This window comes from Mesoplodon densirostris, chromosome 11, assembly GCF_025265405.1.
Source record: "Mesoplodon densirostris isolate mMesDen1 chromosome 11, mMesDen1 primary haplotype, whole genome shotgun sequence".
NCBI lineage: Eukaryota > Metazoa > Chordata > Mammalia > Artiodactyla > Ziphiidae > Mesoplodon > Mesoplodon densirostris.
Genome location: NC_082671.1, coordinates 34,083,706 through 34,096,656, shown reverse-complemented (window position 1 = coordinate 34,096,656; position 12,951 = coordinate 34,083,706). Strand labels below are relative to the sequence as shown.

General features: G+C 43.1%; 1 pseudogene; it reads right to left on the bottom strand.

Annotated features, from left to right (window-relative positions):
* Positions 1–5,234: 5,234 nt before the first annotated feature.
* LOC132499495 (small ribosomal subunit protein eS10-like) lies at positions 5,235–10,365 on the bottom strand (annotated as a pseudogene).
* Between the last annotated feature and the right edge of the window lie 2,586 nt (positions 10,366–12,951).

The window sequence follows — 12,951 nt, the reverse complement described above, 5'->3', positions numbered from 1 at the left end:
AACAATTAAGTCCTGGTTTGCTGTAGTCAGCGGCATATGACTCCATTTGGCGCTTGTTATTTTTTAACACTTGGTTTTTGAAGATTAAGAAAAAACAAAACAACACTACGTTTTGCTGTGGGAGTGTAGTTTCACCAACTCCTTCCATTCTAGTCTATCCCAGCTGTCAATCAAAGCCAAACAACCAAAGTTGGCCTTAATTCAAAAGAAGAAAATGTCTTTTATGACACACTTTGACATGTGTTGGATGATTTAGTAAGATCATGGTTTCTCATCTCATTTTCTAAGACTTCCTGAATTCATCTTTTCCCCATTTGTCATCATTTTCACTGACATTTTCTTCTAATGGTCAAAATATTATCTTTTTCTACTCTTCACACCCAATGTACTTCATTAGTTGCATGACTCTGGCCAATAAGTCTTCAAATAAGAAAACAGAAAAGAAAATTTAAAGAGAAAACAGAGCTGTCAACTGAAGAAAACTGTACAACCTCAAAGTTGTGAGTTAAATTTTATTCAGGGACTTTACTGAGGACTCCTGCCTGGGAGATAGCCTCTCAGGTAGGTATAAGGAACTGCTCTGAAGAGGTAAGGGAGAAGCCAGGATATATAGTGGGGATTTTTGCTGGGAAAAAAAAAACAACAACATGTAATCGAACATCAAAAGATTACTGCTAATCACAAAAAGTAGTCACCTAAAGTTAATGATTTTAGTGCTTTTCTATGTATGGGAAGATGAAAAAAATCTGGGTTCACTGCAATTATTCCTTAGATATGCATCTTAACTGTCTAAGCCAGTACTCAAAGCACAGAATGCTTCCTGTTTTTCTCCATCCTGAATTCCCCTCAGGGTGCACAGTCAGTGGGGAGCTACAGTGGCTAGTGGCTTGATCCTTGTAGAACTGGGATGGCAGGCAACATTCTTTGTTTACTGGAATGGCAGTTCCTCGTCCACAGATATATTAGTATGAAAAGTGATGAAGTGCCTACCAAGGTCATGGTTCCCAAGCTGTGCTCCAAGGTGCCCTGGGGTGCTACAGCAAACTCACAGGGATGCCACGGGATATTTGAAAACTTGAAGAGAAGCACAGGATCTATTCAGATGCTGCACCAACTGTAAGCTCAAGGTAGTTCACAGGATCAGCATTAAACTGTGCAGCATCCCTTACCATGACGTATACTTGTGAAATATTGTGCAAGGTAGTGTAGAACAGGGAATGAGGATGATGATGTCTAGTTATTGAAATAAATTTCTAAGCCCAGAGTGGAGCCACTCCTGAAACCAAGCAGGACCCTGTGAGTCTCCTGGGCAAGGAAGTCTTTCCGTGTCCCCCATTTCTTGTCTGTAGGAAATAGACTCCAGCATCCGTGACATACCCTGAGTCCCAAAGGGCAGATTCGAACAGCTGCTAATGAGAGAAGGGAGGGGATGCAGAATCAAGGGAGGAGCAGTCAGAAACAATAGTGCAATCTTGAGGCAGGGTCTTGGTTCCACCACAAAGGATACACATAACAATATCTTTGAGTTCTTTACAGAACTAAAACCCCCAACAAATGGAAAATGTTAGCATTCTTCATTCTAGAGAAGACTACCTGAGACCAGATTAAAGGAGTGCAGGCCCTGCACACACCCTAATCTTATCAGCAAAACTGCCCTTGAACCACTGCTATAAAACTCCTCACCAGGAAATTCACTGGCAGTCCAGTGGTTAGGACTCCACGCTTCCACTGCAGGGGGCATGGGTTTGATCCCTGGTCAGGGAACTTAGATATTGCAAGCCATGGCCAAAAAAGAAAGCAAAACAAAACAAACAAACAAACAAAACTCCTCACCAAATCCTCCCAGGTTGGGACACACACAAGTTTTCGAGGCATGAGCTTGCTGTGTCCCCTTTTGGCTGGCAAAGCAATAAAGCTACTCTTTTCTACTACACCCAAAACTCTGTCTCCAAAATTGAATTCATCACTGGTGCCTGGAGGCCGAGTTTTCGGCCTCACTCCTGCCCTGGGTACCACATCAGCTAACCAAAACTTAGGTAATTTTCATGTCCCTGTAAATGCTCTGCTTGACCAGAATCTCAGGATATCCATTCAACCAATCCCCAAACACCAAGCCAGCTCTGGGCTGTAGTCTTATTTCCTAGTTCCTTATTCCTTTAAAATTTTTCTTTTCCCTGTTCCTTATTCTTTATCCTATAAAAGCTTCCTGCCATCTACCTTATTTTGCACTGAAGTGTTCAATAAAGTTTGTTTGTATCACCTAAATTGTCTCTTTTAATCATTTTTAATAAGTCTGATCACAAGATTTGAGGAGCTCTCCAGTGCCTAACAGACTGCATATCCCTTAATAAGTAATTTTGGTTATTTAAGAATGAAAAAAAACTATTATTTTTCTTTCAATTTACATGTACCATTTTTTTTCAAACAGCTACCAAGTTGTTCAGACATAAATATTTACTAAGTTGTTTAGACCTAATTAATAAACGGAACTATTAGGTATTTCTTTTGTCCTAGGGATACTGAAAAAATTACCAAGACACTAAGAATGCCACAAATGGAGAAAGTTTGGGAACCTTTGTATCAAAGTATCAAAGAAATAAATATGAATAAGAGCATGAGAAAAACTGAAGGATATAATATAAAACTTATACTGGAGATGAATATGCAAGGTATTGGAAATCGAGGGGCATGTGGCAGTAGAATGTAGACATTCCAGCTGATCTTTGAGTTGGTCTCTCCATGGTAGCATTACAATAGTGATACAGGACTCTCAGGCCACCCCATACTTCTGTCCACAAATACTGGCAGGTGCCACCAACCTATGTGGACATACTTCCCTGTTGAGTTTAAACACATCTTCAGAATCCTTCTCAACTCAGTGCTCAGACAGCCAATCATCTGTCAGAGCTGACACCTGAGATAAAACCTACCTGCTCTCCCTGTTATAAATCTAATTCACAGCTGCACAGTCCCCAAGACTTAGAATTTCTCATTCTGTCAGACTTTTTCAACACCTGTGATTAAAACTGGCCTGTGCACACAGACTCACACTTAAATAATGAGAGGGAACCATTGTAGGAGCTTAAATCTGTCTCTAGAATTTGCCCAGAACCCCTCCATCCACCCCCTGCCTACCTTGATGGGTACTTTTTGCTCTTTTTTTTCTCCCTTGGCTGCTTGAAACCTCCTTCACTGGGAGTTAGTGTTTCAGCTTCTCCTCTCAGCCCAGCGCATCTGATCACCTCGGGACTCACTTGCTGGTTTTGATCTCAGCAGCCCTCCACAACATGGCTCTTGGCATCAGTGCCCCGATTTCTCTGGGGTCTTGAGTAGGACCCCACCCCCGTCAAGCCACCTTAGGTCCTACCCCTCCTGTGATGGTTAATTTTCTGTGTCAACTTGATTGGGCTAAGGGATGCCCTGATAGCTGGTGTGTTTGCAAAGGTGTTTCTGAAATATATTAGCATTTGAAGAAGTGAACATAGTAAAGCAGATTGCCCGCCCCAATGTGGGTGGTCAGCATCCAATCCATTGAGGGTGCCAAATAGAACAAAAAAGGTGGAGAACGGATAAATTAGCTCTCTCTGAGCTGAGACATCCATTTTCTGCCCTTGGACATTGGTGCTCCTGCTTCTTAGACTTTTGAACTCAGATCAGGACTCACACCACTAACTCCCTAATTCTTAGGTCTTTGGACTCAGACTGAATTATACCACCAGCATTCCTGTTTCTCCAGCTTGCAGATAGCAGATCATGGGACTTCTCAGCCTTCATCACCTCATGAGCCAGTCCTTATAATAAATCTCCTTTTATGTCTATCTTTCTGTCTATACTGTCTGTTCTGTTTCTCTGGGGAGTCTGGATTAGACTCTGAGATTCTCAAATGTGGGTGTTGGGGAAGAAGACATTTTTCTCTACCCTTCTAGGTTCTTCTGGCTGGCCTAAGAATTAAATGGCATGAGACAAATTAACAGGAGAAAATCAAACAAAGTTCAATAACATGTATACTTGGGAGAGATCCAGAAAAAATGAGGAACTCATCAAAATAGCCGAGTTTTACATACCTTCTTCAGCTAAGGACAAAAGAGGATATTGAGGGTGGGGAGAGTCAGTTTGGGAGGTTACCAGGGAAAGCACAGTAAACAAGGGTGAGATTGTGATGCAGATTTAAGTCTTTGCCTTCTCCATTGATAAGTTTCTTGAGTACTGGTCACCCTACTCTTCCTGGTACAGTGAAGAGGACATCCTTACAAATGGAGATTTCCCTTTATATATGTAAATATTTCTTACAAAAGGGTAACTCCTATTCAGTTTTCAGAGTGTTTTCCATGTCTGCTGTTTCTCAAAAAATAACCAGCTTAAAATAATTCATATGCCAAAGAGACATATTTTGGGATGACAAATTCTGCTTCCCTACATGGGAGAATTCACTAACACTAATTGATCCCACTGTGATGGGCTTATGTGCTGTGCTAAAGTGGATGGATTTTATTGGGTAGATAATTGGAAGTTGATATTGTTACTGAACTGAACATGGATCTGCTCACCCACCGCACAGCAAAGCCAATTTACTGACACCAGGTTGTGGTGAAGGAATGTATAGTGTTTACTGCAGGTGCCAAACAAGGAGCATGGGCAGTTCATGCTCAAAAGACCAAAACTTCCAGATGGCTTTCAGGGAAGGGTTTCTAAAGGCAATATTTAGGGCGAGGGTTGTAGCTCACAGACTTTCTTCTGATTGGTTGGTTGTGAGGTAACATGGTGATATTTCAGGAATCTTAATCATCAACCTTCTTGTTCCAACCAGTCTGGGGTCAACATGTAGTCACCATTCTCTACCTGGGTGGGGGGGTCTTAGTTTCTGCATAACAACCCAAAGATATACATCGGATTGTTATGTATATCCTTGAGGAGGAACTAAAACTGTTTTACTGCTGAACTTGCTTGTGACTGCTTTTCCTTTGTTTCTACATTCCCTCACTTTCCTAATTAGTAACTGCTTGAGTCTGCTCTTTGGAACTCAAGGAAGTCTTAGGGGACCAAAGCCTTTTTCTACAAAGAAGAAACGGGACACAGAGGGGCTTTTGTACCCAGAAAGGTCCCACAGGTTTCTGCTTGTTATATATATATATATATATATAAACACACACACACACACACACACACACACACACACACACACACACATTTTTCTGGCTATAGATTTATTTAACATAAAACAATCTCCTCCAACTTTATTGAAGTAGCTGACCATATCCACAACCAAATTCACCTCTAAACTGGAATCTGGTTGCTGACCTGGCCCCAGCCTTGATTTTCTTGTCCACACCAGGGGGCACAGAGCTTCTCGGTAGGTGTCTCTGTAGGCGTCCCCTCAGATGAGTCTTGCAGGTCACTCTCTCTCCAGACCCTTGGGCCTTGACCTGCCAGTCTCAAGACAGCTGTGGCTCAGGGGGCAGGTGGAAGTTATCACAGAGATACTGGATACCCTCCTTGGTAAGGTAGCAATAGAAAGGTCTTCAGGCAAACTGTTCTTTCACATAGCCTTGCCATTTGAGAGAGCGAATGGCCTTCATAATGTGAAGATTGGGCACATTCTTATCTGCCAGCTCCAGGCTATAGGGGAGTAGAATTTGCCACCCTAAAATATGTCTCTTTGGCATGTTAATTGTTTTGAGGTGGTTATTTTCTGAGAAACAGCAGACATGGGAAGGGCTCTGAAAACCTAGTAGGAGTTGCACTTTTGTAAGGTACATCTCCATTTGTAAGGGTCTCTCCCTCCTTGCTGGAAGAGGATGACCATGATCTCTAGAAACACTTATCAATGGAGAAGGCAATGACTTAAATCTGTATCACACTCACCCTTGTTTACTTGCTTTTCCTGATAACCTCCCATCACTGACTCTCCCCACCCTCAACGTCCTCTTTTGTCTTTAGCTGATAGTGGTATTCAAGATGAGGGCTTTGGCCATTTTGCTGAGTTACTCAGTTTTCCTGGGTTTCTCCCATGTATACATGTTACTGAACTTTGATTTTCTCCTGTTAATTTGTCTCATGTCAGTTTAATCCCTAGACCAGTCAAGAGAACCTAGAAGGGTAGAGGAAAATGTCTTCCTCCCCGACAGGGTGTTTAGGCGTGTGGATATCCTTCTTGGTCACCATCAGTCCCTCCTTAAAAATGAGTCAATAAGTGGCAAGTTGGTTCTTCTTGGGCATTAAGATCTTGATGCTGTAGCCTCCAGGGCTGGAGCTAGAAAACTCTCAGGTCTATATTTGAGCAAGATTATTTGGGCAGTGAAACCTAGCAGGACCCTGGGGTTCCTGGGCACAGAAGTCTTTCCATGTTCTCTGTTTCTTGTTTGTAGGGCATAGACTGTAGCCTCCATGACCTTCCCTGAGTTCCAAAGGGCAGATTTGAAGAGTTGCTAATCAGGGAAGGGAGGGGATGCAGAGACAAGGGAGGAGCAGCCAAGAAACAATAAGTGCAGCCCTGGGGCAAGGTCCTGGTTCCCCTTGAAGGGATACACATAACAATATCTTTGAGCTCTTTACAGAACTAAAACCCCCAACAAATGGAAGATGTGAGCATTCTTCATTCCAGAGAAGATCACAGTTTGATAACCTAGAGAAGCTTATCAGGAGACCACCTGAGACCGGATTAAAGGAGTGCAGGCCCTTCACACACTCTGATATTTTATCAGCAACTCCTCTGCCCTTGAACCATTACTATAAACTCACCAAATCCTCCCAGGTTGGGACAAACAGTTTTTCAGGGCATGAGCCCACTGTGTCCCCCTTTGCCTGCCAAAGCAATAAAGCTATTCTTTTCTACTTCGCCCAAAACTCTCTGAGATTTGATTCAGTACTGATGCACAGAAGCCAAGTTTTCAGCATTAGTAGTACGATGATGGAAAGATTGAAAAGAGAGAATTCTTGTGAGTAAACACCTGATGTTTTAGTTGCCTGCAATCTTAATTATGAGCCAACCATATAATGGGGTTCTGTGGCTACCCAACAATCTCACATCAACCTTAGACATTTCAGAAATTTACCATTCATATCAAGAAAGGACAGAACCCTTCTAGACCTTGCACTGATCAGATCATGTCTGTGTTACATTTTTCAGTTTCAGCACTCACATTTTATTTTATTTATTTTTGGCCACTGTGCAGCTTGTGGGATCTTAGTTCCCCGACCAGGGATCGAACCCAGGCCCTAACCACGGGACCACCAGGGAATTCCTGCAGCAGCCACATTTTAAAACAGGCAATATTGTAACAAAGATTCTCTCCTTGACCAAACTCAGGCTCCTCTAAGACCTATTTTCAACTAGGTCTTGACCTTGGCACATGTCTTATCTCCAGCCTACCTAGCCCAGTTGTAGCAAGAATCCTGCTAAGTCTTAGACTCCTTCTACCCTTGATGTTGCCTCCTAGTAATTTTCCATCCACTGACTCTTCACTCAGCTCATTGGCTATAAATCCCCAACTGTCTTGGTTGTATTTGGAGATGAGCTGAATCTTTCTCCCCTGTTACAGTACTTCGACTGCAATAGCCTTTTTTTTTTTTTTTTTGTCTGCATTTGGTCTTCATTGCTGCGCATGGGCTTTCTCTAGTTGCGGCGAGCAGGGGCTACTCTTCGATGTGGTTTGGGGGCTTCTCGTCGCAGTGGCTTCTCTTGTTGCAGAGCACAGGCTCTAGGCACGCGGGCTTCAGTAGTTGTGGGACGCAGGCTCAGTAGTTGTGGCTCACGGGGTCTAGAGCACAGGCTCAGCAGCTGTGGCGCACGGGCTTAGTTGCTCTGCGGCATGTGGGATCTTCCCGGACCGGGGATCAAACCTGTGTCCCCTGCATTGGCAGGCGGACTCTTAACCACTGTGCCACCAGGGGGGCCCTGCAATAGTCTTGAATAAAGTCTTCCTTAACATTTTAACAAAGGTAAGAATAATTTTTTTAACAAGAACTGAAGTGTCTTGAAATCACATTACTTGGGGTACAGTTAAAGGGTCTAGGGCTTAGTTACCGAGATGTGATTTTAAATATAGCACAGTTTTTGCTCTGCCTGTATTTCAGTTACTGTACAGCAGGGGTTCCATCTTGAGAGTCTAAGGACTCAGGAGTGGGGTGTGTCTAGAGGTTTGGTAGGAACTTCTGTCCAGGAAAGGATCAAAGGAAGAACAAAGGAGGCCTCTGGGGGAAGTGAAGTCAGGCAGAGAGAGCCATGTTATCAGCCCAGAGGAAAGCAAGGTCTGGGAGGAAGAAATATTCCTCTACCCTTCTAGGTTCTTCTGGTTTAAGAACTAAAATTGACATAAGACAGATTAACAGGAGAAAATGAAAGAAAGTTTAATAACATGTATACATGGCAGAAACACAGAAAATCTGAGTAACTTGCTAAAATGATCCAAGCTTTTACATTAAATACCATCCTCAGCTAAAGACAAAAGAGGGGTTGATGGTAGGGAGAGTCAGTTATGGGAGATTACCAGGAAAAGCACAGTAAGACAAGGGTGATTGTGATGCAGGTTTAAGTCTTTGCCTTCTCCACTGATAACTGTTTCTAGAGATTTTGTCATCCTCTTCTTCCAGGCACAGAGAGGGAGACACCCTTACAAATGAAGATTTTCTTTACAAATGTAAAAGTTTCCTACAAAAGAGCAACCCCTACTTGGTTTCCAGAGCTCTTCCCAAGTTTGCTCTTTCTCAGAAAATAACAGCTTAAAACAATTAATATGCCAAAGAAACATGTTTCACGGTGGTAATTTCTGCTCCCCTACAGTGGGGACTGTGTTGCTCATCATGGTCTCCTCATCAGGACTGTTGAAAGAGTCCTGGGGAGAGGAGAGATGAAAACAAAAACAGTTCTGCTAGCATCTCTATAAGCTGTTGGAGGAGAATGGCTGCTTTACTGTGGTTCCTCCTCACAGATGAAGCCTCACTGTATTCACTCCAGTGAGGCATTCATGTGGGGATTCTCATGCTCTTGTCTGCACCTAATCCCAGTAGAAAGATAGATGATACAGGGAAAGGGTCTAGAAAGCATCTAGACCCAGGAAGGATTGGGGACCTCACCTGGTGTCAGTGAAACAGGAGGGAAGGGAGCACAGCACAACCTTTAAAAGAATGACACAGCCGTAGGACATGACAAAAACTGGTTAGAACCAACTAGGTCCAAAATGGCAGAAGATTTGACTTCCAGTAGACCTTGAGCCTCATTATATGCTCATTGTAATACGTTAGCATATGATAAATGACACACCCACCAGTGCCATGACAGTTCTAAGGCCAACCATAAAAGGTCAAAAAGTGGACGGTGACCCAATCCCTGGAAATCTCTGTCCCTTCCCCCCAAATAGTTGGAATAATCCTCCCACTCACTAGCCTATGAAATTACCCAACCCATAAAAACTAACCATGACATATTTCAGGCCTCTCACATTCTGAGATGACCCACACTCTATCTGTGGAGTATGTTTTTCTCTAAATAAATCCACTTCTTACCTATCACTTTGTCTCTCACTGAATTCTTTCTGCAACAAGACATCAAGAACCTGAGCTTCATTAAGTCCTGAGACCAGGTGTGTGATCTCAATTAAAAGACCGTGGGTTCAAGTCCCAATTTGAGTTGCATGGTTTTGGTTTCATCAGCTCTACTTTTGCCAGTAAGAGTGGTACTACATGCCAGGATGAGAGGACGCATTGGCCAGCAAAGGTGACACACTGACTTTAATGGAATTTGAGAAGACTTGGGGTCCCTATGATCGAATAGGTTGGGCAGAACCTAAGAAACACAGCTCTAGGACTGTACTTTTGACAACTTTTATCCCCAGACTGGTGTCGCCAAGGAAAACATGATTACCTTTGTAAAGATATGGATAATGATTTCTAGGAGCATAGTACCCACCTTCCTAATCCTAAAAGTTCCTACCTAGTGCGGTGCCTGGCATATACATATAGGGGCTCAGACATTTGTTGATTTCCGAAAACATTATAGGACAGTCATTTATCTTTAAATCCAATTCTACACAATAATAATAACAACAACAGCAGCTAATGTTTGCCAAGCATCTAGGTGCTTTCTGAGCACTGTCTCATTTAATACTCCAGGCAACCCTGCCTGGTAATTACCAGCTTCATTTGACAGAAGAGAAAACAGTACCCCTGAGAACTGCATAGCTAGGTGGTAAGCTCCTCTGTAATCCTAGTGTGTTTGTGTGCATAGATATATGCAGATGCTCCATAGATAGCAGAACTCAATTGAAAGGGGGAAGCTGAGATTTGGGGCCAAGTTTAACTGACCATGAAGTGTACACAGTTTCCAACACTCTTTTCAAGAATGAAAACCTTTTGTGCTTCCTCGGGCATGCCAAGCCCTACCTGGTAGAGGAAAGAGGGAGAGAGGTTTCCTTCTCTAGAGGCCCACAGAATCGGACCAAAAAGAGAGGAAAAGCCATGCACAGTGTCATAGAGGATAACTTTTGCATAATAGAGGCCACGCAGAGTTCTTGTTCATTTACTCAGCACCATCTGTGTGTCAGGTGCTACTTAATGTACTGGGAACACAGCTGCATCGCCTGGCTTTGGGTCCAGATCCTTAGTTCTTCATTTTTGCAGTTCTGATAAGTGTTTTTAGGATTATTTGATGTGCTTCTGGTCCCCAGACAAGTCAATCTGACTTGCATGCTTCTCACACATGATTTCCTTACAGTTTGGTGGATCGTTGAGGAACCATGAAAAAATAAAAAAATATGAGGATGTTATGTATGATGTATCTTTTTTAAAAATTATTTTTGTGGGCTTCCCTGGTGGCGCAGTGGTTGAGAGTCCGCCTGCCGATGCAGGGGACACGGGTTCGTGCCCCGGTCCGGGAGAATCCCACATGCCATGGAGCGGCTGGGCCCATGAGCCATGGCCGCTGAGCCTGCGCGTCCGGAGCCTGTGCTCCGCAACGGGAGAGGCCACAACAGTAAGAGGCCTGCGTACCGAAAAAAAAAAATTATTTTTGTAATAAATTGGAAAATAATGAAAGTGAACCATTAAAATGAGCTGTAATCCTATCACTGGCAATGTCTACCATAAATGCCAGTGTCTGCTTATACACACACACACACAGTTTTTTTTTTCTTTTTTTAATAAAACTGGGATTGCTGTCTCATAACTTTTTCTTTCTTGTTTTTTAAAAAAAAATAGCTTCCCCCCACCTATAAACAAAATCCATGCATATTGTATGGAGACCAGAAACCATAGCAATATATAATAAAGAAGTGTTCCTGTTTTGTCTGTGAGTCTAAAGGGACAGTTCTAAAGGACTGCCTTATTTTGTAGGGTTGAGGGAGGGAAGAAGGAATGAAAGAGAAAACTTCATTTCTCTTTCTACTTATAACACTTATGACACCAAACCAGTGGGTTTTCCACACCAAGCTATTCTCCGGTTCTCTGCAGACACAAACTGGGTGTCTTATAATTCAAGTCAATCCTGACACTATCTGCCTGAGGTAGCATCAGAACCCACAGGGTAAGGGCTCAGTCCCAGAAGATGTCCCCACTTCAGATGCCGATCCCAAGCAGTAGGTCCACAGGTTACCCCCAACTCATGTCCTACTTGGCAACAAACTGGAGGTGTCCATGACTCTTCCCTCGGGTTCAGTAATTTGCTAAAACAGCTTACAGAACTCGGGGAAACATGTTTATTACTTTATTCTAAAAGATACAACTCACATAAAGAACAAAATCTTACTGTATAGCACAGGGAATTCCCCGGTGGTCCAGTGGTTAAGACTCAGTGCTTTCACTGCCGAGGACAGGGGTTCAATCCCTGGTCGGGGAACTAAGATCCCACAAGCTGCGTGGTGTGTCCCACCCCCCCAAAATGGGGCTGTTGTGAGCTGGATGTTCTAAGCAGGACTAAGGAGGACAATTTATTTGTGTCCCCTGAATTAAGCAGCACACAGCAGCTGCTCAGTAAACAGTGAAGAAAAATGTAAAGGTGGGACATAAAAGTCAAGGTGGTTGGCAAAGTTGACGTTAACTTTACAAGTCAATATCTTGTAATAACTATAATGGAAAAGAATCTGTGAAAGAACTGAATCACTTTGCTGTACACCTGAAACTAAGAAAAGCATTGTAAATCAACTATTAAAAAAATAAAAAAGATACAACCCAGGAATAGCCAAATATGGAAGAGCTGTACAAGGCAAGGTGTGTAGGAAGGGGCGGAGAGCTTCCAAGCCTTCTCCAGGCATGCCGCCCTCCCAGCGTGTGGATGTGTTCACCAACCTGGACGCTCTCCAAACCCCTTTGGAGGCACGATTAGGTAGGCATGATTGACTAAATCATTGGCCACTAGTGATTAACTCAATCTCCAGCTCCTCTCCCCTCCCTCGAACTGGGGAGGTGGGGCTGAAAGTTCCAACCCTCTAATCACATGGTTGGTTTCCCTGGCAAAAAGCCCCCATCCTGAGGAACTTTTCAAAAATCATTTCATTCACATAAACTTATTTCTGGTTGGAATGGGCTTGTTATGAATAACAAAATATACTCCTTCCACCTTTATTGTTCTAGAGCTATTTCAGAAACTGGGGACAAAAACTAAATACTATAACAAAAGATGTTCCTTTCAGCTCTTATCACTTAGGAAATTACAAGGATTTTAGGAGCTCTGTACCAGAAGCTGGGGAGGAAGACCAAATATATATTTCTTATTATATCACAATATCACAAGGACACAGTTGGAGGAAGACATCTTTTGGGATGTGCACAGCTGGAGCGCTGGTTCAGGAAGGACTTCCTTCCTCTCACGGTGTGTGCAGCATCCTGGTAATCCTTAGACCAGAAAGAGGAACTTGGTGGGCGGTCCAGTCAGGACACTACTTATAAACAGAAAAAGTGGAAAAGCCAGCCAGGAGGAGAGGTGAGACTGACAGGCTTCAGATGGCAGTATGAAAATTAATG